Genomic DNA, 18,096 nt, shown 5'->3' on the forward strand with positions numbered 1-18,096 from the left:
TGAATAGTTTAGCTAAAGCGAGTCTCAATGACCTCATTTTAGGCAAGCTCGCACGGGCCCCGCAGGGATTCGCAGCTCGACTTACCCTACGTCGCAAGACATGCATATGATAATTATGTGCGCATATTATAATAGGTGTGATCATACCAGCACTTATGCACCGGATCCCATCAGAACTCCGCAGTTAAGCGTGCTTGGGCGAGAGTAGTACTAGGATGGGTGACCTCCTGGGAAGTCCTCGTGTTGCACCTCTTTTTTTTTTTTTTTTTTACGTCGTGCTTACCCTCGTTCTTTAAACGGCGCTATCTTGAATAGTTTAGCTAAAGCGAGTCTCAATGACCTCATTTTAGGCAAGCTCGCACGGGCCCCGCAGGGATTCGCAGCTCGACTTACCCTACGTCGCAAGACATGCATATGATAATTATGTGCGCATGTTATAATAGGTGCGATCATACCAGCACTAATGCACCGGTTCCCATCAGAACTCCGCAGTTAAGCGTGCTTGGGCTAGAGTAGTACTAGGATGGGTGACCTCCTGGGAAGTCCTCGTGTTGCACCTCTTTTTTTTTTTTTTTTTTTTTTTTTTACGTCGTGCTTGCCCTCGTTCCTTAAACGGCGCTATCTTGCACAGTTTTGTTAAAGCGAGTCTCAATGACCTGATTCTAGGCAAGCTCCCACGGGCCCCGCAAGGATTTGCAACTCGACTTACCCTACGTCGCGAGACATGCATATGTTAATTATGTGCGCATATTTTAATAGGTGCGATCATACCAGCACTAATTCACCGGATCCCATCAGAACTCCGCAGTTAAACGTGCTTGGGCGAGAGTAGTACTAGGATGGGTGACCTCCTGGGAAGTCCTCGTGTTGCACCTCTTTTTTTTTTTTTTTTTTTTTTTTTTTTTTTTTTTTTTTTTTTTTTTTTTTTTTTTTACGTCGTGCTTACCCTCGTTCTTTAAACGGCGCTATCTTGCACAATTTAGTTAAAGCGAGTCTCAATGACCTGATTTTAGGCAAGCTCCCACGGGCCCCGCAGGGATTTGCAACTCGACTTACCCTACGTCGCGAGACATGCATATGATAATTATGTGCGCATATTTTAATAGGTGCGATCATAACAGCACTAATGCACCGGATCCCATCAGAACTCCGCAGTTAAGCGTGCTTGGGCGAGAGTAGTACTAGGATGGGTGACCTCCTGGGAAGTCCTCGTGTTGCACCTCTTTTTTTTTTTTTTTTTTTTTTTTTTTTTTTTTTTTTTACGTCGTGCTTACCCTCGTTCTTTAAACGGCGCTATCTTGCACAGTTTTGTTAAAGCGAGTCTCAATGACCTGATTCTAGGCAAGCTCCCACGGGCCCCGCAAGGATTTGCAACTCGACTTACCCTACGTCGCGAGACATGCATATGTTAATTATGTGCGCATATTTTAATAGGTGCGATCATACCAGCACTAATTCACCGGATCCCATCAGAACTCCGCAGTTAAACGTGCTTGGGCGAGAGTAGTACTAGGATGGGTGACCTCCTGGGAAGTCCTCGTGTTGCACCTCTTTTTTTTTTTTTTTTTTTTTTTTTTTTTTTTTTTACGTCGTTCTTACCCTCGTTCTTTAAACGGCGCTATCTTGAATAGTTTAGCTAAAGCGAGTCTCAATGACCTCATTTTAGGCAAGCTCGCACGGGCCCCGCAGGGATTCGCAGCTCGACTTACCCTACGTCGCAAGACATGCATATGATAATTATGTGCGCATATTATAATAGGTGTGATCATACCAGCACTAATGCACCGGATCCCATCAGAACTCCGCAGTTAAGCGTGCTTGGGCGAGAGTAGTACTAGGATGGGTGACCTCCTGGGAAGTCCTCGTGTTGCACCTCGTTTTTTTTTTTTTTTTTTTTTTTTTTACGTCGTGCTTACCCTCGTTCTTTAAACGGCGCTATCTTGAATAGTTTAGCTAAAGCGAGTCTCAATGACCTCATTTTAGGCAAGCTCGCACGGGCCCCGCAGGGATTCGCAGCTCGACTTACCCTACGTCGCAAGACATGCATATGATAATTATGTGCGCATATTATAATAGGTGCGATCATACCAGCACTAATGCACCGGTTCCCATCAGAACTCCGCAGTTAAGCGTGCTTGGGCTAGAGTAGTACTAGGATGGGTGACCTCCTGGGAAGTCCTCGTGTTGCACCTCTTTTTTTTTTTTTTTTTTTTTTTTACGTCGTGCTTGCCCTCGTTCTTTAAACGGCGCTATCTTGCACAGTTTTGTTAAAGCGAGTCTCAATGACCTGATTCTAGGCAAGCTCCCACGGGCCCCGCAAGGATTTGCAACTCGACTTACCCTACGTCGCGAGACATGCATATGTTAATTATGTGCGCATATTTTAATAGGTGCGATCATACCAGCACTAATTCACCGGATCCCATCAGAACTCCGCAGTTAAACGTGCTTGGGCGAGAGTAGTACTAGGATGGGTGACCTCCTGGGAAGTCCTCGTGTTGCACCTCTTTTTTTTTTTTTTTTTTTTTTTTTTTACGTCGTGCTTACCCTCGTTCTTTAAACGGCGCTATCTTGCACAGTTTAGTTAAAGCGAGTCTCAATGACCTGATTTTAGGCAAGCTCCCACGGGCCCCGCAGGGATTTGCAACTCGACTTACCCTACGTCGCGAGACATGCATATGATAATTATGTGCGCATATTTTAATAGGTGCGATCATAACAGCACTAATGCACCGGATCCCATCAGAACTCCGCAGTTAAGCGTGCTTGGGCGAGAGTAGTACTAGGATGGGTGACCTCCTGGGAAGTCCTCGTGTTGCACCTCTTTTTTTTTTTTTTTTTTTTTTTTTTTTTTTTTTTTTTTTTTTTTTTTTTTTTTACGTCGTGCTTACCCTCGTTCTTTAAACGGCGCTATCTTGCACAGTTTTGTTAAAGCGAGTCTCAATGACCTGATTCTAGGCAAGCTCCCACGGGCCCCGCAAGGATTTGCAACTCGACTTACCCTACGTCGCGAGACATGCATATGTTAATTATGTGCGCATATTTTAATAGGTGCGATCATACCAGCACTAATTCACCGGATCCCATCAGAACTCCGCAGTTAAACGTGCTTGGGCGAGAGTAGTACTAGGATGGGTGACCTCCTGGGAAGTCCTCGTGTTGCACCTCTTTTTTTTTTTTTTTTTTTTTTTTTACGTCGTGCTTGCCCTCGTTCTTTAAACGGCGCTATCTTGCACAGTTTTGTTAAAGCGAGTCTCAAAGACCTGATTCTAGGCAAGCTCCCACGGGCCCCGCAAGGATTTGCAACTCGACTTACCCTACGTCGCGAGACATGCATATGTTAATTATGTGCGCATATTTTAATAGGTGCGATCATACCAGCACTAATTCACCGGATCCCATCAGAACTCCGCAGTTAAACGTGCTTGGGCGAGAGTAGTACTAGGATGGGTGACCTCCTGGGAAGTCCTCGTGTTGCACCTCTTTTTTTTTTTTTTTTTTTTTTTTTTTTTTTTTTTTTTTTACGTCGTGCTTACCCTCGTTCTTTAAACGGCGCTATCTTGCACAGTTTAGTTAAAGCGAGTCTCAATGACCTGATTTTAGGCAAGCTCCCACGGGCCCCGCAGGGATTTGCAACTCGACTTACCCTACGTCGCGAGACATGCATATGATAATTATGTGCGCATATTTTAATAGGTGCGATCATAACAGCACTAATGCACCGGATCCCATCAGAACTCCGCAGTTAAGCGTGCTTGGGCGAGAGTAGTACTAGTATGGGTGACCTCCTGGGAAGTCCTCGTGTTGCACCTCTTTTTTTTTTTTTTTTTTTTACGTCGTGCTTACCCTTGTTCTTTAAACGGCGCTATCTTGCACAGTTTTGTTAAAGCGAGTCTCAATGACCTGATTCTAGGCAAGCTCCCACGGGCCCCGCAAGGATTTGCAACTCGACTTACCCTACGTCGCGAGACATGCATATGTTAATTATGTGCGCATATTTTAATAGGTGCGATCATACCAGCACTAATTCACCGGATCCCATCAGAACTCCGCAGTTAAACGTGCTTGGGCGAGAGTAGTACTAGGATGGGTGACCTCCTGGGAAGTCCTCGTGTTGCACCTCTTTTTTTTTTTTTTTTTTTTTTTTTTTTTTTTTTTTTTTTTTTTTTTTTTTTTTTTTTTTACGTCGTTCTTACCCTCGTTCTTTAAACGGCGCTATCTTGAATAGTTTAGCTAAAGCGAGTCTCAATGACCTCATTTTAGGCAAGCTCGCACGGGCCCCGCAGGGATTCGCAGCTCGACTTACCCTACGTCGCAAGACATGCATATGATAATTATGTGCGCATATTATAATAGGTGTGATCATACCAGCACTAATGCACCGGATCCCATCAGAACTCCGCAGTTAAGCGTGCTTGGGCGAGAGTAGTACTAGGATGGGTGACCTCCTGGGAAGTCCTCGTGTTGCACCTCTTTTTTTTTTTTTTTTTTACGTCGTGCTTACCCTCGTTCTTTAAACGGCGCTATCTTGAATAGTTTAGCTAAAGCGAGTCTCAATGACCTCATTTTAGGCAAGCTCGCACGGGCCCCGCAGGGATTCGCAGCTCGACTTACCCTACGTCGCAAGACATGCATATGATAATTATGTGCGCATATTATAATAGGTGCGATCATACCAGCACTAATGCACCGGATCCCATCAGAACTCCGCAGTTAAGCGTGCTTGGGCGAGAGTAGTACTAGGATGGGTGACCTCCTGGGAAGTCCTCGTGTTGCACCTCTTTTTTTTTTTTTTTTTTTTTTACGTAGTGCTTGCCCTCGTTCTTTAAACGGTGCTATCTTGAATAGTTTAGCTAAAGCGAGTCTCAATGACCTTATTTTAGGCAAGCTCGCACGGGCCCGCAGGGATTCGCAGCTCGACTTACCCTACGTCGCAAGACATGCATATGATAATTATGTGCGCATATTATAATAGGTGTGATCATACCAGCACTAATGCAACGGATCCCATCAGAACTCCGCAGTTAAGCGTGCTTGGGCGAGAGTAGTACTAGGATGGGTGACCTCCTGGGAAGTCCTCGTGTTGCACCTCTTTTTTTTTTTTTTTTTTTTTTTTTTTTTACGTCGTGCTTGCCCTCGTTCTTTAAACGGCGCTATCTTGCACAGTTTTGTTAAAGCGAGTCTCAATGACCTGATTCTAGGCAAGCTCCCACGGGCCCCGCAAGGATTTGCAACTCGACTTACCCTACGTCGCGAGACATGCATATGTTAATTATGTGCGCATATTTTAATAGGTGCGATCATACCAGCACTAATTCACCGGATCCCATCAGAACTCCGCAGTTAAACGTGCTTGGGCGAGAGTAGTACTAGGATGGGTGACCTCCTGGGAAGTCCTCGTGTTGCACCTCTTTTTTTTTTTTTTTTTTTTTTTTTTTTTTTTTTTTTTTTACGTCGTGCTTACCCTCGTTCTTTAAACGGCGCTATCTTGCACAGTTTAGTTAAAGCGAGTCTCAATGACCTGATTTTAGGCAAGCTCCCACGGGCCCCGCAGGGATTTGCAACTCGACTTACCCTACGTCGCGAGACATGCATATGATAATTATGTGCGCATATTTTAATAGGTGCGATCATAACAGCACTAATGCACCGGATCCCATCAGAACTCCGCAGTTAAGCGTGCTTGGGCGAGAGTAGTACTAGGATGGGTGACCTCCTGGGAAGTCCTCGTGTTGCACCTCTTTTTTTTTTTTTTTTTTTTTTTTTTTTTTTTTTTTTTTTTTTACGTCGTGCTTACCCTCGTTCTTTAAACGGCGCTATCTTGCACAGTTTTGTTAAAGCGAGTCTCAATGACCTGATTCTAGGCAAGCTCCCACGGGCCCCGCAAGGATTTGCAACTCGACTTACCCTACGTCGCGAGACATGCATATGTTAATTATGTGCGCATATTTTAATAGGTGCGATCATACCAGCACTAATTCACCGGATCCCATCAGAACTCCGCAGTTAAACGTGCTTGGGCGAGAGTAGTACTAGGATGGGTGACCTCCTGGGAAGTCCTCGTGTTGCACCTCTTTTTTTTTTTTTTTTTTTTTTTTTTTTTTTTTTTTTACGTCGTTCTTACCCTCGTTCTTTAAACGGCGCTATCTTGAATAGTTTAGCTAAAGCGAGTCTCAATGACCTCATTTTAGGCAAGCTCGCACGGGCCCCGCAGGGATTCGCAGCTCGACTTACCCTACGTCGCAAGACATGCATATGATAATTATGTGCGCATATTATAATAGGTGTGATCATACCAGCACTAATGCACCGGATCCCATCAGAACTCCGCAGTTAAGCGTGCTTGGGCGAGAGTAGTACTAGGATGGGTGACCTCCTGGGAAGTCCTCGTGTTGCACCTCGTTTTTTTTTTTTTTTTTTTTTTTTTTACGTCGTGCTTACCCTCGTTCTTTAAACGGCGCTATCTTGAATAGTTTAGCTAAAGCGAGTCTCAATGACCTGATTCTAGGCAAGCTCCCACGGGCCCCGCAAGGATTTGCAACTCGACTTACCCTACGTCGCGAGACATGCATATGTTAATTATGTGCGCATATTTTAATAGGTGCGATCATACCAGCACTAATTCACCGGATCCCATCAGAACTCCGCAGTTAAACGTGCTTGGGCGAGAGTAGTACTAGGATGGGTGACCTCCTGGGAAGTCCTCGTGTTGCACCTCTTTTTTTTTTTTTTTTTTTTTTTTTTTACGTCGTGCTTGCCCTCGTTCTTTAAACGGCGCTATCTTGCACAGTTTTGTTAAAGCGAGTCTCAAAGACCTGATTCTAGGCAAGCTCCCACGGGCCCCGCAAGGATTTGCAACTCGACTTACCCTACGTCGCGAGACATGCATATGTTAATTATGTGCGCATATTTTAATAGGTGCGATCATACCAGCACTAATTCACCGGATCCCATCAGAACTCCGCAGTTAAACGTGCTTGGGCGAGAGTAGTACTAGGATGGGTGACCTCCTGGGAAGTCCTCGTGTTGCACCTCTTTTTTTTTTTTTTTTTTTTTTTTTTTTTTTTTTTTTACGTCGTGCTTACCCTCGTTCTTTAAACGGCGCTATCTTGCACAGTTTAGTTAAAGCGAGTCTCAATGACCTGATTTTAGGCAAGCTCCCACGGGCCCCGCAGGGATTTGCAACTCGACTTACCCTACGTCGCGAGACATGCATATGATAATTATGTGCGCATATTTTAATAGGTGCGATCATAACAGCACTAATGCACCGGATCCCATCAGAACTCCGCAGTTAAGCGTGCTTGGGCGAGAGTAGTACTAGTATGGGTGACCTCCTGGGAAGTCCTCGTGTTGCACCTCTTTTTTTTTTTTTTTTTACGTCGTGCTTACCCTTGTTCTTTAAACGGCGCTATCTTGCACAGTTTTGTTAAAGCGAGTCTCAATGACCTGATTCTAGGCAAGCTCCCACGGGCCCCGCAAGGATTTGCAACTCGACTTACCCTACGTCGCGAGACATGCATATGTTAATTATGTGCGCATATTTTAATAGGTGCGATCATACCAGCACTAATTCACCGGATCCCATCAGAACTCCGCAGTTAAACGTGCTTGGGCGAGAGTAGTACTAGGATGGGTGACCTCCTGGGAAGTCCTCGTGTTGCACCTCTTTTTTTTTTTTTTTTTTTTTTTTTTTTTTTTTTTACGTCGTTCTTACCCTCGTTCTTTAAACGGCGCTATCTTGAATAGTTTAGCTAAAGCGAGTCTCAATGACCTCATTTTAGGCAAGCTCGCAAGGGCCCCGCAGGGATTCGCAGCTCGACTTACCCTACGTCGCAAGACATGCATATGATAATTATGTGCGCATATTATAATAGGTGTGATCATACCAGCACTAATGCACCGGATCCCATCAGAACTCCGCAGTTAAGCGTGCTTGGGCGAGAGTAGTACTAGGATGGGTGACCTCCTGGGAAGTCCTCGTGTTGCACCTCTTTTTTTTTTTTTTTTTTACGTCGTGCTTACCCTCGTTCTTTAAACGGCGCTATCTTGAATAGTTTAGCTAAAGCGAGTCTCAATGACCTCATTTTAGGCAAGCTCGCACGGGCCCCGCAGGGATTCGCAGCTCGACTTACCCTACGTCGCAAGACATGCATATGATAATTATGTGCGCATATTATAATAGGTGCGATCATACCAGCACTAATGCACCGGATCCCATCAGAACTCCGCAGTTAAGCGTGCTTGGGCGAGAGTAGTACTAGGATGGGTGACCTCCTGGGAAGTCCTCGTGTTGCACCTCTTTTTTTTTTTTTTTTTTTTTTTTACGTAGTGCTTGCCCTCGTTCTTTAAACGGTGCTATCTTGAATAGTTTAGCTAAAGCGAGTCTCAATGACCTTATTTTAGGCAAGCTCGCACGGGCCCGCAGGGATTCGCAGCTCGACTTACCCTACGTCGCAAGACATGCATATGATAATTATGTGCGCATATTATAATAGGTGTGATCATACCAGCACTAATGCAACGGATCCCATCAGAACTCCGCAGTTAAGCGTGCTTGGGCGAGAGTAGTACTAGGATGGGTGACCTCCTGGGAAGTCCTCGTGTTGCACCTCTTTTTTTTTTTTTTTTTTTTTTTTACGTCGTGCTTGCCCTCGTTCTTTAAACGGCGCTATCTTGCACAGTTTTGTTAAAGCGAGTCTCAATGACCTGATTCTAGGCAAGCTCCCACGGGCCCCGCAAGGATTTGCAACTCGACTTACCCTACGTCGCGAGACATGCATATGTTAATTATGTGCGCATATTATAATAGGTGTGATCATACCAGCACTAATTCACCGGATCCCATCAGAACTCCGCAGTTAAACGTGCTTGGGCGAGAGTAGTACTAGGATGGGTGACCTCCTGGGAAGTCCTCGTGTTGCACCTCTTTTTTTTTTTTTTTTTTTTTTTACGTCGTGCTTGCCCTCGTTCTTTAAACGGCGCTATCTTGCACAGTTTTGTTAAAGCGAGTCTCAATGACCTGATTCTAGGCAAGCTCCCACGGGCCCCGCAAGGATTTGCAACTCGACTTACCCTACGTCGCGAGACATGCATATGTTAATTATGTGCGCATATTATAATAGGTGTGATCATACCAGCACTAATGCACCGGATCCCATCAGAACTCCGCAGTTAAGCGTGCTTGGGCGAGAGTAGTACTAGGATGGGTGACCTCCTGGGAAGTCCTCGTGTTGCACCTCGTTTTTTTTTTTTTTTTTTTTTTTTTTACGTCGTGCTTACCCTCGTTCTTTAAACGGCGCTATCTTGAATAGTTTAGCTAAAGCGAGTCTCAATGACCTCATTTTAGGCAAGCTCGCACGGGCCCCGCAGGGATTCGCAGCTCGACTTACCCTACGTCGCAAGACATGCATATGATAATTATGTGCGCATATTATAATAGGTGCGATCATACCAGCACTAATGCACCGGTTCCCATCAGAACTCCGCAGTTAAGCGTGCTTGGGCTAGAGTAGTACTAGGATGGGTGACCTCCTGGGAAGTCCTCGTGTTGCACCTCTTTTTTTTTTTTTTTTTTTTTTTTACGTCGTGCTTGCCCTCGTTCTTTAAACGGCGCTATCTTGCACAGTTTTGTTAAAGCGAGTCTCAATGACCTGATTCTAGGCAAGCTCCCACGGGCCCCGCAAGGATTTGCAACTCGACTTACCCTACGTCGCGAGACATGCATATGTTAATTATGTGCGCATATTTTAATAGGTGCGATCATACCAGCACTAATTCACCGGATCCCATCAGAACTCCGCAGTTAAACGTGCTTGGGCGAGAGTAGTACTAGGATGGGTGACCTCCTGGGAAGTCCTCGTGTTGCACCTCTTTTTTTTTTTTTTTTTTTTTTTTTTTTTACGTCGTGCTTACCCTCGTTCTTTAAACGGCGCTATCTTGCACAGTTTAGTTAAAGCGAGTCTCAATGACCTGATTTTAGGCAAGCTCCCACGGGCCCCGCAGGGATTTGCAACTCGACTTACCCTACGTCGCGAGACATGCATATGATAATTATGTGCGCATATTTTAATAGGTGCGATCATAACAGCACTAATGCACCGGATCCCATCAGAACTCCGCAGTTAAGCGTGCTTGGGCGAGAGTAGTACTAGTATGGGTGACCTCCTGGGAAGTCCTCGTGTTGCACCTCTTTTTTTTTTTTTTTTTTTTTACGTCGTGCTTACCCTTGTTCTTTAAACGGCGCTATCTTGCACAGTTTTGTTAAAGCGAGTCTCAATGACCTGATTCTAGGCAAGCTCCCACGGGCCCCGCAAGGATTTGCAACTCGACTTACCCTACGTCGCGAGACATGCATATGTTAATTATGTGCGCATATTTTAATAGGTGCGATCATACCAGCACTAATTCACCGGATCCCATCAGAACTCCGCAGTTAAACGTGCTTGGGCGAGAGTAGTACTAGGATGGGTGACCTCCTGGGAAGTCCTCGTGTTGCACCTCTTTTTTTTTTTTTTTTTTTTTTTTTTTTTTTTTTTTTTTTTTTTTTTTTTTTTTTACGTCGTTCTTACCCTCGTTCTTTAAACGGCGCTATCTTGAATAGTTTAGCTAAAGCGAGTCTCAATGACCTCATTTTAGGCAAGCTCGCACGGGCCCCGCAGGGATTCGCAGCTCGACTTACCCTACGTCGCAAGACATGCATATGATAATTATGTGCGCATATTATAATAGGTGTGATCATACCAGCACTAATGCACCGGATCCCATCAGAACTCCGCAGTTAAGCGTGCTTGGGCGAGAGTAGTACTAGGATGGGTGACCTCCTGGGAAGTCCTCGTGTTGCACCTCTTTTTTTTTTTTTTTTTTTACGTCGTGCTTACCCTCGTTCTTTAAACGGCGCTATCTTGAATAGTTTAGCTAAAGCGAGTCTCAATGACCTCATTTTAGGCAAGCTCGCACGGGCCCCGCAGGGATTCGCAGCTCGACTTACCCTACGTCGCAAGACATGCATATGATAATTATGTGCGCATATTATAATAGGTGCGATCATACCAGCACTAATGCACCGGATCCCATCAGAACTCCGCAGTTAAGCGTGCTTGGGCGAGAGTAGTACTAGGATGGGTGACCTCCTGGGAAGTCCTCGTGTTGCACCTCTTTTTTTTTTTTTTTTTTTTTTTTACGTAGTGCTTGCCCTCGTTCTTTAAACGGTGCTATCTTGAATAGTTTAGCTAAAGCGAGTCTCAATGACCTTATTTTAGGCAAGCTCGCACGGGCCCGCAGGGATTCGCAGCTCGACTTACCCTACGTCGCAAGACATGCATATGATAATTATGTGCGCATATTATAATAGGTGTGATCATACCAGCACTAATGCAACGGATCCCATCAGAACTCCGCAGTTAAGCGTGCTTGGGCGAGAGTAGTACTAGGATGGGTGACCTCCTGGGAAGTCCTCGTGTTGCGCCTCTTTTTTTTTTTTTTTTTTTTTTTTTACGTCGTGCTTGCCCTCGTTCTTTAAACGGCGCTATCTTGCACAGTTTTGTTAAAGCGAGTCTCAATGACCTGATTCTAGGCAAGCTCCCACGGGCCCCGCAAGGATTTGCAACTCGACTTACCCTACGTCGCGAGACATGCATATGTTAATTATGTGCGCATATTTTAATAGGTGCGATCATACCAGCACTAATTCACCGGATCCCATCAGAACTCCGCAGTTAAACGTGCTTGGGCGAGAGTAGTACTAGGATGGGTGACCTCCTGGGAAGTCCTCGTGTTGCACCTCTTTTTTTTTTTTTTTTTTTTTTTTTTTTTTTTTTTTACGTCGTGCTTACCCTCGTTCTTTAAACGGCGCTATCTTGCACAGTTTAGTTAAAGCGAGTCTCAATGACCTGATTTTAGGCAAGCTCCCACGGGCCCCGCAGGGATTTGCAACTCGACTTACCCTACGTCGCGAGACATGCATATGATAATTATGTGCGCATATTTTAATAGGTGCGATCATAACAGCACTAATGCACCGGATCCCATCAGAACTCCGCAGTTAAGCGTGCTTGGGCGAGAGTAGTACTAGGATGGGTGACCTCCTGGGAAGTCCTCGTGTTGCACCTCTTTTTTTTTTTTTTTTTTTTTTTTTTTTTTTTTTACGTCGTGCTTACCCTCGTTCTTTAAACGGCGCTATCTTGCACAGTTTTGTTAAAGCGAGTCTCAATGACCTGATTCTAGGCAAGCTCCTACGGGCCCCGCAAGGATTTGCAACTCGACTTACCCTACGTCGCGAGACATGCATATGTTAATTATGTGCGCATATTTTAATAGGTGCGATCATACCAGCACTAATTCACCGGATCCCATCAGAACTCCGCAGTTAAACGTGCTTGGGCGAGAGTAGTACTAGGATGGGTGACCTCCTGGGAAGTCCTCGTGTTGCACCTCTTTTTTTTTTTTTTTTTTTTTTTTACGTCGTGCTTGCCCTCGTTCTTTAAACGGCGCTATCTTGCACAGTTTAGTTAAAGCGAGTCTCAATGACCTGATTTTAGGCAAGCTCCCACGGGCCCCGCAGGGATTTGCAACTCGACTTACCCTACGTCGCGAGACATGCATATGATAATTATGTGCGCATATTTTAATAGGTGCGATCATAACAGCACTAATGCACCGGATCCCATCAGAACTCCGCAGTTAAGCGTGCTTGGGCGAGAGTAGTACTAGTATGGGTGACCTCCTGGGAAGTCCTCGTGTTGCACCTCTCTTTTTTTTTTTTTTTTTTTTTTTTTTTTTTTTTTTTTTTTTTTTTTTTTTTTTTTTTTTACGTCGTGCTTACCCTCGTTCTTTAAACGGCGCTATCTTGCACAGTTTTGTTAAAGCGAGTCTCAATGACCTGATTCTAGGCAAGCTCCCACGGGCCCCGCAAGGATTTGCAACTCGACTTACCCTACGTCGCGAGACATGCATATGTTAATTATGTGCGCATATTTTAATAGGTGCGATCATACCAGCACTAATTCACCGGATCCCATCAGAACTCCGCAGTTAAACGTGCTTGGGCGAGAGTAGTACTAGGATGGGTGACCTCCTGGGAAGTCCTCGTGTTGCACCTCTTTTTTTTTTTTTTTTTTTTTTTTTTTTTTTTTTTTTACGTCGTTCTTACCCTCGTTCTTTAAACGGCGCTATCTTGAATAGTTTAGCTAAAGCGAGTCTCAATGACCTCATTTTAGGCAAGCTCGCAAGGGCCCCGCAGGGATTCGCAGCTCGACTTACCCTACGTCGCAAGACATGCATATGATAATTATGTGCGCATATTATAATAGGTGTGATCATACCAGCACTAATGCACCGGATCCCATCAGAACTCCGCAGTTAAGCGTGCTTGGGCGAGAGTAGTACTAGGATGGGTGACCTCCTGGGAAGTCCTCGTGTTGCACCTCTTTTTTTTTTTTTTTTTTACGTCGTGCTTACCCTCGTTCTTTAAACGGCGCTATCTTGAATAGTTTAGCTAAAGCGAGTCTCAATGACCTCATTTTAGGCAAGCTCGCACGGGCCCCGCAGGGATTCGCAGCTCGACTTACCCTACGTCGCAAGACATGCATATGATAATTATGTGCGCATATTATAATAGGTGCGATCATACCAGCACTAATGCACCGGATCCCATCAGAACTCCGCAGTTAAGCGTGCTTGGGCGAGAGTAGTACTAGGATGGGTGACCTCCTGGGAAGTCCTCGTGTTGCACCTCTTTTTTTTTTTTTTTTTTTTTACGTCGTGCTTACCCTCGTTCTTTAAACGGCGCTATCTTGAATAGTTTAGCTAAAGCGAGTCTCAATGACCTCATTTTAGGCAAGCTCGCATGGGCCCCGCAGGGATTCGCAGCTCGACTTACCCTACGTCGCAAGACATGCATATGATAATTATGTGCGTATATTATAATAGGTGCGATCATACCAGCACTAATGCACCGGATCCCATCAGAACTCCGCAGTTAAGCGTGCCTGGGCGAGAGTAGTACTAGGATGGGTGACCTCCTGGGAAGTCCTCGAGTTGCACCTCTTTTTTTTTTTTTTTTTTTTTTACGTCGTGCTTGCCCTCGTTCTTTAAACGGCGCTATCTTGAATAGTTTAGCTAAAGCGAGTCTCAATGACCTCATTTTAGGCAAGCTCGCACGGGCCCCGCAGGGATTCGCAGCTCGACTTACCCTACGTCGCAAGACATGCATATGATAATTATGTGCGCATATTATAATAGGTGCGATCATACCAGCACTAATGCACCGGATCCCATCAGAACTCCGCAGTTAAGCGTGCTTGGGCGAGAGTAGTACTAGGATGGGTGACCTCCTGGGAAGTCCTCGTGTTGCACCTCTTTTTTTTTTTTTTTTTTTTTACGTCGTGCTTGCCCTCGTTCTTTAAACGGTGTTATCTTGAATAGTTTAGCTAAAGCGAGTCTCAATGACCTCATTTTAGGCAAGCTCGCACGGGCCCCGCAGGGATTCGCAGCTCGACTTACCCTACGTCGCAAGACATGCATATGATAATTATGTGCGCATATTATAATAGGTGCGATCATACCAGCACTAATGCACCGGATCCCATCAGAACTCCGCAGTTAAGCGTGCTTGGGCGAGAGTAGTACTAGGATGGGTGACCTCCTGGGAAGTCCTCGTGTTGCACCTCTTTTTTTTTTTTTTTTTTTTTTACGTCGTGCTTGCCCTCGTTCTTTAAACGGTGCTATCTTGAATAGTTTAGCTAAAGCGAGTCTCAATGACCTTATTTTAGGCAAGCTCGCACGGGCCCGCAGGGATTCGCAGCTCGACTTACCCTACGTCGCAAGACATGCATATGATAATTATGTGCGCATATTATAATAGGTGTGATCATACCAGCACTAATGCAACGGATCCCATCAGAACTCCGCAGTTAAGCGTGCTTGGGCGAGAGTAGTACTAGGATGGGTGACCTCCTGGGAAGTCCTCGTGTTGCACCTCTTTTTTTTTTTTTTTTTTTTTTTACGTCGTGCTTGCCCTCGTTCTTTAAACGGTGCTATCTTGAATAGTTTAGCTAAAGCGAGTCTCAATGACCTTATTTTAGGCAAGCTCGCACGGGCCCGCAGGGATTCGCAGCTCGACTTACCCTACGTCGCAAGACATGCATATGATAATTATGTGCGCATATTATAATAGGTGTGATCATACCAGCACTAATGCAACGGATCCCATCAGAACTCCGCAGTTAAGCGTGCTTGGGCGAGAGTAGTACTAGGATGGGTGACCTCCTCTTCCTGGGAAGTGCTCGTGTTGCACCTCTTTTTTTTTTTTTTATTTTTTTATTTTTTTATTTTTTTATTTTTTTATTTTTTTTTTTTTACGTCGTGCTTACCCTCGTTCTTTAAACGGCGCTATCTTGAATAGTTTAGCTAAAGCGAGTCTCAATGACCTCATTTTAGGCAAGCTCGTACGGGCCCCGCAGGGATTCGCAGCTCGACTTACCCTACGTCGCAAGACATGCATATGATAATTATGTGCGCATATTATAATAGGTGCGATCATACCAGCACTAATGCACCGGATCCCATCAGAACTCCGCAGTTAAGCGTGCTTGGGCGAGAGTAGTACTAGGATGGGTGACCTCCTGGGAAGTCCTCGTGTTGCACCTCTTTTTTTTTTTTTTTTTTTTTACGTCGTGCTTACCCTCGTTCTTTAAACGGCGCTATCTTGAATAGTTTAGCTAAAGCGAGTCTCAATGACCTCATTTTAGGCAAGCTCGCACGGGCCCCGCAGGGATTCGCAGCTCGACTTACCCTACGTCGCAAGACATGCATATGATAATTATGTGCGCATATTATAATAGGTGCGATCATACCAGCACTAATGCACCGGATCCCATCAGAACTCCGCAGTTAAGCGTGCTTGGGCGAGAGTAGTACTAGGATGGGTGACCTCCTGGGAAGTCCTCGTGTTGCACCTCTTTTTTTTTTTTTTTTTTTTACGTCGTGCTTGCCCTCGTTCTTTAAACGGTGCTATCTTGAATAGTTTAGCTAAAGCGAGTCTCAATGACCTTATTTTAGGCAAGCTCGCACGGGCCCGCAGGGATTCGCAGCTCGACTTACCCTACGTCGCAAGACATGCATATGATAATTATGTGCGCATATTATAATAGGTGTGATCATACCAGCACTAATGCAACGGATCCCATCAGAACTCCGCAGTTAAGCGTGCTTGGGCGAGAGTAGTACTAGGATGGGTGACCTCCTGGGAAGTCCTCGTGTTGCACCTCTTTTTTTTTTTTTTTTTTTTTTACGTCGTGCTTACCCTCGTTCTTTAAACGGCGCTATCTTGCACAGTTTTGTTAAAGCGAGTCTCAATGACCTGATTTTAGGCAAGCTCCCACGGGCCCCGCAGGGATTTGCAACTCGACTTACCCTACGTCGCGAGACATGCATATGATAATTATGTGCGCATATTTTAATAGGTGCGATCATACCAGCACTAATTCACCGGATCCCATCAGAACTCCGCAGTTAAACGTGCTTGGGCGAGAGTAGTACTAGGATGGGTGACCTCCTGGGAAGTCCTCGTGTTGCACCTCTTTTTCTTTTTTTTTTTTTTTTTTTTTTTTTTTTTTTTTTTTTTTTTTTTTTTTTACGTCGTGCTTACCCTCGTTCTTTAAACGGCGCTATCTTGCACAGTTTTGTTAAAGCGAGTCTCAATGACCTTATTTTAGGCAAGCTCGCACGGGCCCGCAGGGATTCGCAGCTCGACTTACCCTACGTCGCAAGACATGCATATGATAATTATGTGCGCATATTATAATAGGTGCGATCATACCAGCACTAATGCAACGGATCCCATCAGAACTCCGCAGTTAAGCGTGCTTGGGCGAGAGTAGTACTAGGATGGGTGACCTCCTGGGAAGTCCTCGTGTTGCACCTCTTTTTTTTTTTTTTTTTTTTTTTTACGTCGTGCTTACCCTCGTTCTTTAAACGGCGCTATCTTGCACAGTTTAGTTAAAGCGAGTCTCAATGACCTGATTTTAGGCAAGCTCCCACGGGCCCCGCAGGGATTTGCAACTCGAGTTACCCTACGTCGCGAGACATGCATATGATAATTATGTGCGCATATTTTAATAGGTGCGATCATACCAGCACTAATGCACCGGATCCCATCAGAACTCCGCAGTTAAGCGTGCTTGGGCGAGAGTAGTACTAGGACGGGTGACCTCCTGTGAAGTCCTCGTGTTGCACCTCTTTTTTTTTTTTTTTTTTTTTTTTTTTTTTTTTTTTTACGTCGTGCTTACCCTCGTTCTTTAAACGGCGCTATCTTGAATAGTTTAGCTAAAGCGAGTCTCAATGACCTCATTTTAGGCAAGCTCGCACGGGCCCCGCAGGGATTCGCAGCTCGACTTACCCTACGTCGCAAGACATGCATATGATAATTATGTGCGCATATTATAATAGGTGCGATCATACCAGCACTAATGCACCGGATCCCATCAGAACTCCGCAGTTAAGCGTGCTTGGGCGAGAGTAGTACTAGGATGGGTGACCTCCTGGGAAGTCCTCGTGTTGCACCTTTTTTTTTTTTTTTTTTTTTTTTTTTTTTTTTTTTTTTTTTTTTTTTTACGTCGTGCTTACCCTCCTTCTTTAAACGGCGCTATCTTGCACAGTTTAGTTAAAGCGAGTCTCAATGACCTGATTTTAGGCAAGCTCTTACGGGCCCCGCAGGGATTTGCAACTCGACTTACCCTACGTCGCGAGACATGCATATGATAATTATGTGCGCATATTTTAATAGGTGCGATCATACCAGCACTAATGCACCGGATCCCATCAGAACTCCGCAGTTAAGCGTGATTGGGCGAGAGTAGTACTAGGATGGGTGACCTCCTGGGAAGTCCTCGTGTTGCACCTCTTTTTTTTTTTTTTTTTTTTTTTTTTTTTTTTTTTTTTTTTTTTTTTTTTTTTACGTCGTGCTTACCCTCGTTCTTTAAACGGCGCTATCTTGCACAGTTTTGTTAAAGCGAGTCTCAATGACCTGATTTTAGGCAAGCTCCCACGGGCCCCGCAGGGATTTGCAACTCGACTTACCCTACGTCGCGAGACATG

General features: G+C 45.0%; 55 non-coding genes and 1 pseudogene across 55 annotated transcripts; all 56 read left to right on the forward strand.

Moving 5' to 3' along the window:
- The first annotated feature begins 133 nt into the window (after positions 1 to 133).
- Positions 134 to 252, forward strand: LOC148559393 (5S ribosomal RNA). Its single transcript, XR_015889382.1, has one exon. It is a non-coding gene; the product is annotated as a 5S ribosomal RNA (ribosomal RNA).
- A 189-nt stretch (positions 253 to 441) lies between these two features.
- Positions 442 to 560, forward strand: LOC148559394 (5S ribosomal RNA). The gene has a single exon (XR_015891181.1). It is a non-coding gene; the product is annotated as a 5S ribosomal RNA (ribosomal RNA).
- Positions 561 to 757: 197 nt separating this feature from the next.
- LOC148559395 (5S ribosomal RNA) lies at positions 758 to 876 on the forward strand. The gene has a single exon (XR_015889569.1). It is a non-coding gene; the product is annotated as a 5S ribosomal RNA (ribosomal RNA).
- Positions 877 to 1,104: 228 nt separating this feature from the next.
- Positions 1,105 to 1,223, forward strand: LOC148559396 (5S ribosomal RNA). Its single transcript, XR_015890235.1, has one exon. It is a non-coding gene; the product is annotated as a 5S ribosomal RNA (ribosomal RNA).
- Positions 1,224 to 1,432: 209 nt separating this feature from the next.
- Positions 1,433 to 1,551, forward strand: LOC148559397 (5S ribosomal RNA). The gene has a single exon (XR_015889570.1). It is a non-coding gene; the product is annotated as a 5S ribosomal RNA (ribosomal RNA).
- A 206-nt stretch (positions 1,552 to 1,757) lies between these two features.
- Positions 1,758 to 1,876, forward strand: LOC148559398 (5S ribosomal RNA). The gene has a single exon (XR_015888809.1). It is a non-coding gene; the product is annotated as a 5S ribosomal RNA (ribosomal RNA).
- A 198-nt stretch (positions 1,877 to 2,074) lies between these two features.
- LOC148559399 (5S ribosomal RNA) lies at positions 2,075 to 2,193 on the forward strand. The gene has a single exon (XR_015891182.1). It is a non-coding gene; the product is annotated as a 5S ribosomal RNA (ribosomal RNA).
- Positions 2,194 to 2,388: 195 nt separating this feature from the next.
- Positions 2,389 to 2,507, forward strand: LOC148559400 (5S ribosomal RNA). Its single transcript, XR_015889571.1, has one exon. It is a non-coding gene; the product is annotated as a 5S ribosomal RNA (ribosomal RNA).
- Positions 2,508 to 2,705: 198 nt separating this feature from the next.
- On the forward strand, positions 2,706 to 2,824 carry LOC148559401 (5S ribosomal RNA). The gene has a single exon (XR_015890236.1). It is a non-coding gene; the product is annotated as a 5S ribosomal RNA (ribosomal RNA).
- A 225-nt stretch (positions 2,825 to 3,049) lies between these two features.
- On the forward strand, positions 3,050 to 3,168 carry LOC148559402 (5S ribosomal RNA). The gene has a single exon (XR_015889572.1). It is a non-coding gene; the product is annotated as a 5S ribosomal RNA (ribosomal RNA).
- A 196-nt stretch (positions 3,169 to 3,364) lies between these two features.
- On the forward strand, positions 3,365 to 3,483 carry LOC148559403 (5S ribosomal RNA). Its single transcript, XR_015889573.1, has one exon. It is a non-coding gene; the product is annotated as a 5S ribosomal RNA (ribosomal RNA).
- A 211-nt stretch (positions 3,484 to 3,694) lies between these two features.
- On the forward strand, positions 3,695 to 3,813 carry LOC148559404 (5S ribosomal RNA). Its single transcript, XR_015890824.1, has one exon. It is a non-coding gene; the product is annotated as a 5S ribosomal RNA (ribosomal RNA).
- A 191-nt stretch (positions 3,814 to 4,004) lies between these two features.
- Positions 4,005 to 4,123, forward strand: LOC148559405 (5S ribosomal RNA). Its single transcript, XR_015889575.1, has one exon. It is a non-coding gene; the product is annotated as a 5S ribosomal RNA (ribosomal RNA).
- Positions 4,124 to 4,354: 231 nt separating this feature from the next.
- Positions 4,355 to 4,473, forward strand: LOC148559406 (5S ribosomal RNA). Its single transcript, XR_015888810.1, has one exon. It is a non-coding gene; the product is annotated as a 5S ribosomal RNA (ribosomal RNA).
- A 189-nt stretch (positions 4,474 to 4,662) lies between these two features.
- Positions 4,663 to 4,781, forward strand: LOC148559407 (5S ribosomal RNA). The gene has a single exon (XR_015887486.1). It is a non-coding gene; the product is annotated as a 5S ribosomal RNA (ribosomal RNA).
- A 192-nt stretch (positions 4,782 to 4,973) lies between these two features.
- LOC148559408 (5S ribosomal RNA) lies at positions 4,974 to 5,092 on the forward strand. Its single transcript, XR_015890381.1, has one exon. It is a non-coding gene; the product is annotated as a 5S ribosomal RNA (ribosomal RNA).
- Positions 5,093 to 5,292: 200 nt separating this feature from the next.
- Positions 5,293 to 5,411, forward strand: LOC148559409 (5S ribosomal RNA). The gene has a single exon (XR_015889576.1). It is a non-coding gene; the product is annotated as a 5S ribosomal RNA (ribosomal RNA).
- Positions 5,412 to 5,622: 211 nt separating this feature from the next.
- Positions 5,623 to 5,741, forward strand: LOC148559410 (5S ribosomal RNA). The gene has a single exon (XR_015890237.1). It is a non-coding gene; the product is annotated as a 5S ribosomal RNA (ribosomal RNA).
- Positions 5,742 to 5,955: 214 nt separating this feature from the next.
- On the forward strand, positions 5,956 to 6,074 carry LOC148559411 (5S ribosomal RNA). The gene has a single exon (XR_015889577.1). It is a non-coding gene; the product is annotated as a 5S ribosomal RNA (ribosomal RNA).
- A 208-nt stretch (positions 6,075 to 6,282) lies between these two features.
- On the forward strand, positions 6,283 to 6,401 carry LOC148559412 (5S ribosomal RNA). The gene has a single exon (XR_015888811.1). It is a non-coding gene; the product is annotated as a 5S ribosomal RNA (ribosomal RNA).
- Positions 6,402 to 6,599: 198 nt separating this feature from the next.
- LOC148559413 (5S ribosomal RNA) lies at positions 6,600 to 6,718 on the forward strand. Its single transcript, XR_015889578.1, has one exon. It is a non-coding gene; the product is annotated as a 5S ribosomal RNA (ribosomal RNA).
- A 198-nt stretch (positions 6,719 to 6,916) lies between these two features.
- On the forward strand, positions 6,917 to 7,035 carry LOC148559414 (5S ribosomal RNA). The gene has a single exon (XR_015889579.1). It is a non-coding gene; the product is annotated as a 5S ribosomal RNA (ribosomal RNA).
- A 208-nt stretch (positions 7,036 to 7,243) lies between these two features.
- On the forward strand, positions 7,244 to 7,362 carry LOC148559415 (5S ribosomal RNA). The gene has a single exon (XR_015890825.1). It is a non-coding gene; the product is annotated as a 5S ribosomal RNA (ribosomal RNA).
- Positions 7,363 to 7,550: 188 nt separating this feature from the next.
- Positions 7,551 to 7,669, forward strand: LOC148559416 (5S ribosomal RNA). The gene has a single exon (XR_015889580.1). It is a non-coding gene; the product is annotated as a 5S ribosomal RNA (ribosomal RNA).
- A 206-nt stretch (positions 7,670 to 7,875) lies between these two features.
- On the forward strand, positions 7,876 to 7,994 carry LOC148559417 (5S ribosomal RNA). The gene has a single exon (XR_015888812.1). It is a non-coding gene; the product is annotated as a 5S ribosomal RNA (ribosomal RNA).
- A 189-nt stretch (positions 7,995 to 8,183) lies between these two features.
- LOC148559418 (5S ribosomal RNA) lies at positions 8,184 to 8,302 on the forward strand. The gene has a single exon (XR_015887497.1). It is a non-coding gene; the product is annotated as a 5S ribosomal RNA (ribosomal RNA).
- A 194-nt stretch (positions 8,303 to 8,496) lies between these two features.
- On the forward strand, positions 8,497 to 8,615 carry LOC148559419 (5S ribosomal RNA). Its single transcript, XR_015890382.1, has one exon. It is a non-coding gene; the product is annotated as a 5S ribosomal RNA (ribosomal RNA).
- A 195-nt stretch (positions 8,616 to 8,810) lies between these two features.
- Positions 8,811 to 8,929, forward strand: LOC148559420 (5S ribosomal RNA). The gene has a single exon (XR_015889934.1). It is a non-coding gene; the product is annotated as a 5S ribosomal RNA (ribosomal RNA).
- A 194-nt stretch (positions 8,930 to 9,123) lies between these two features.
- LOC148559421 (5S ribosomal RNA) lies at positions 9,124 to 9,242 on the forward strand. The gene has a single exon (XR_015888813.1). It is a non-coding gene; the product is annotated as a 5S ribosomal RNA (ribosomal RNA).
- Positions 9,243 to 9,440: 198 nt separating this feature from the next.
- On the forward strand, positions 9,441 to 9,559 carry LOC148559422 (5S ribosomal RNA). Its single transcript, XR_015891183.1, has one exon. It is a non-coding gene; the product is annotated as a 5S ribosomal RNA (ribosomal RNA).
- A 195-nt stretch (positions 9,560 to 9,754) lies between these two features.
- Positions 9,755 to 9,873, forward strand: LOC148559423 (5S ribosomal RNA). The gene has a single exon (XR_015889581.1). It is a non-coding gene; the product is annotated as a 5S ribosomal RNA (ribosomal RNA).
- Positions 9,874 to 10,073: 200 nt separating this feature from the next.
- LOC148559424 (5S ribosomal RNA) lies at positions 10,074 to 10,192 on the forward strand. The gene has a single exon (XR_015890826.1). It is a non-coding gene; the product is annotated as a 5S ribosomal RNA (ribosomal RNA).
- Positions 10,193 to 10,384: 192 nt separating this feature from the next.
- Positions 10,385 to 10,503, forward strand: LOC148559425 (5S ribosomal RNA). Its single transcript, XR_015889582.1, has one exon. It is a non-coding gene; the product is annotated as a 5S ribosomal RNA (ribosomal RNA).
- Positions 10,504 to 10,729: 226 nt separating this feature from the next.
- On the forward strand, positions 10,730 to 10,848 carry LOC148559426 (5S ribosomal RNA). Its single transcript, XR_015888814.1, has one exon. It is a non-coding gene; the product is annotated as a 5S ribosomal RNA (ribosomal RNA).
- A 190-nt stretch (positions 10,849 to 11,038) lies between these two features.
- On the forward strand, positions 11,039 to 11,157 carry LOC148559427 (5S ribosomal RNA). Its single transcript, XR_015887508.1, has one exon. It is a non-coding gene; the product is annotated as a 5S ribosomal RNA (ribosomal RNA).
- Positions 11,158 to 11,351: 194 nt separating this feature from the next.
- On the forward strand, positions 11,352 to 11,470 carry LOC148559428 (5S ribosomal RNA). The gene has a single exon (XR_015890843.1). It is a non-coding gene; the product is annotated as a 5S ribosomal RNA (ribosomal RNA).
- A 196-nt stretch (positions 11,471 to 11,666) lies between these two features.
- Positions 11,667 to 11,785, forward strand: LOC148559429 (5S ribosomal RNA). Its single transcript, XR_015889583.1, has one exon. It is a non-coding gene; the product is annotated as a 5S ribosomal RNA (ribosomal RNA).
- A 207-nt stretch (positions 11,786 to 11,992) lies between these two features.
- Positions 11,993 to 12,111, forward strand: LOC148559430 (5S ribosomal RNA). The gene has a single exon (XR_015890238.1). It is a non-coding gene; the product is annotated as a 5S ribosomal RNA (ribosomal RNA).
- Positions 12,112 to 12,316: 205 nt separating this feature from the next.
- Positions 12,317 to 12,435, forward strand: LOC148559431 (5S ribosomal RNA). Its single transcript, XR_015889584.1, has one exon. It is a non-coding gene; the product is annotated as a 5S ribosomal RNA (ribosomal RNA).
- Positions 12,436 to 12,630: 195 nt separating this feature from the next.
- On the forward strand, positions 12,631 to 12,749 carry LOC148559432 (5S ribosomal RNA). Its single transcript, XR_015890827.1, has one exon. It is a non-coding gene; the product is annotated as a 5S ribosomal RNA (ribosomal RNA).
- A 232-nt stretch (positions 12,750 to 12,981) lies between these two features.
- On the forward strand, positions 12,982 to 13,100 carry LOC148559433 (5S ribosomal RNA). The gene has a single exon (XR_015889586.1). It is a non-coding gene; the product is annotated as a 5S ribosomal RNA (ribosomal RNA).
- Positions 13,101 to 13,308: 208 nt separating this feature from the next.
- On the forward strand, positions 13,309 to 13,427 carry LOC148559434 (5S ribosomal RNA). The gene has a single exon (XR_015888815.1). It is a non-coding gene; the product is annotated as a 5S ribosomal RNA (ribosomal RNA).
- Positions 13,428 to 13,616: 189 nt separating this feature from the next.
- On the forward strand, positions 13,617 to 13,735 carry LOC148559435 (5S ribosomal RNA). Its single transcript, XR_015887518.1, has one exon. It is a non-coding gene; the product is annotated as a 5S ribosomal RNA (ribosomal RNA).
- Positions 13,736 to 13,927: 192 nt separating this feature from the next.
- Positions 13,928 to 14,046, forward strand: LOC148559436 (5S ribosomal RNA). Its single transcript, XR_015889671.1, has one exon. It is a non-coding gene; the product is annotated as a 5S ribosomal RNA (ribosomal RNA).
- A 193-nt stretch (positions 14,047 to 14,239) lies between these two features.
- Positions 14,240 to 14,358, forward strand: LOC148559437 (5S ribosomal RNA). Its single transcript, XR_015887529.1, has one exon. It is a non-coding gene; the product is annotated as a 5S ribosomal RNA (ribosomal RNA).
- A 192-nt stretch (positions 14,359 to 14,550) lies between these two features.
- On the forward strand, positions 14,551 to 14,669 carry LOC148559438 (5S ribosomal RNA). Its single transcript, XR_015887540.1, has one exon. It is a non-coding gene; the product is annotated as a 5S ribosomal RNA (ribosomal RNA).
- A 192-nt stretch (positions 14,670 to 14,861) lies between these two features.
- On the forward strand, positions 14,862 to 14,980 carry LOC148559439 (5S ribosomal RNA). The gene has a single exon (XR_015890383.1). It is a non-coding gene; the product is annotated as a 5S ribosomal RNA (ribosomal RNA).
- A 193-nt stretch (positions 14,981 to 15,173) lies between these two features.
- LOC148559440 (5S ribosomal RNA) lies at positions 15,174 to 15,298 on the forward strand (annotated as a pseudogene).
- A 231-nt stretch (positions 15,299 to 15,529) lies between these two features.
- Positions 15,530 to 15,648, forward strand: LOC148559441 (5S ribosomal RNA). The gene has a single exon (XR_015887551.1). It is a non-coding gene; the product is annotated as a 5S ribosomal RNA (ribosomal RNA).
- A 192-nt stretch (positions 15,649 to 15,840) lies between these two features.
- LOC148559442 (5S ribosomal RNA) lies at positions 15,841 to 15,959 on the forward strand. Its single transcript, XR_015887563.1, has one exon. It is a non-coding gene; the product is annotated as a 5S ribosomal RNA (ribosomal RNA).
- Positions 15,960 to 16,149: 190 nt separating this feature from the next.
- LOC148559443 (5S ribosomal RNA) lies at positions 16,150 to 16,268 on the forward strand. Its single transcript, XR_015890385.1, has one exon. It is a non-coding gene; the product is annotated as a 5S ribosomal RNA (ribosomal RNA).
- A 193-nt stretch (positions 16,269 to 16,461) lies between these two features.
- On the forward strand, positions 16,462 to 16,580 carry LOC148559444 (5S ribosomal RNA). Its single transcript, XR_015889587.1, has one exon. It is a non-coding gene; the product is annotated as a 5S ribosomal RNA (ribosomal RNA).
- Positions 16,581 to 16,805: 225 nt separating this feature from the next.
- LOC148559445 (5S ribosomal RNA) lies at positions 16,806 to 16,924 on the forward strand. Its single transcript, XR_015889909.1, has one exon. It is a non-coding gene; the product is annotated as a 5S ribosomal RNA (ribosomal RNA).
- Positions 16,925 to 17,119: 195 nt separating this feature from the next.
- Positions 17,120 to 17,238, forward strand: LOC148559446 (5S ribosomal RNA). The gene has a single exon (XR_015890081.1). It is a non-coding gene; the product is annotated as a 5S ribosomal RNA (ribosomal RNA).
- A 208-nt stretch (positions 17,239 to 17,446) lies between these two features.
- LOC148559447 (5S ribosomal RNA) lies at positions 17,447 to 17,565 on the forward strand. The gene has a single exon (XR_015888591.1). It is a non-coding gene; the product is annotated as a 5S ribosomal RNA (ribosomal RNA).
- A 218-nt stretch (positions 17,566 to 17,783) lies between these two features.
- Positions 17,784 to 17,902, forward strand: LOC148559448 (5S ribosomal RNA). Its single transcript, XR_015889916.1, has one exon. It is a non-coding gene; the product is annotated as a 5S ribosomal RNA (ribosomal RNA).
- Positions 17,903 to 18,096: the final 194 nt, after the last annotated feature.

This window comes from Arachis ipaensis, chromosome B6 (assembly GCF_059453495.1).
Source record: "Arachis ipaensis isolate K30076 ecotype BB chromosome B6, ASM5945349v1, whole genome shotgun sequence".
NCBI lineage: Eukaryota > Viridiplantae > Streptophyta > Magnoliopsida > Fabales > Fabaceae > Arachis > Arachis ipaensis.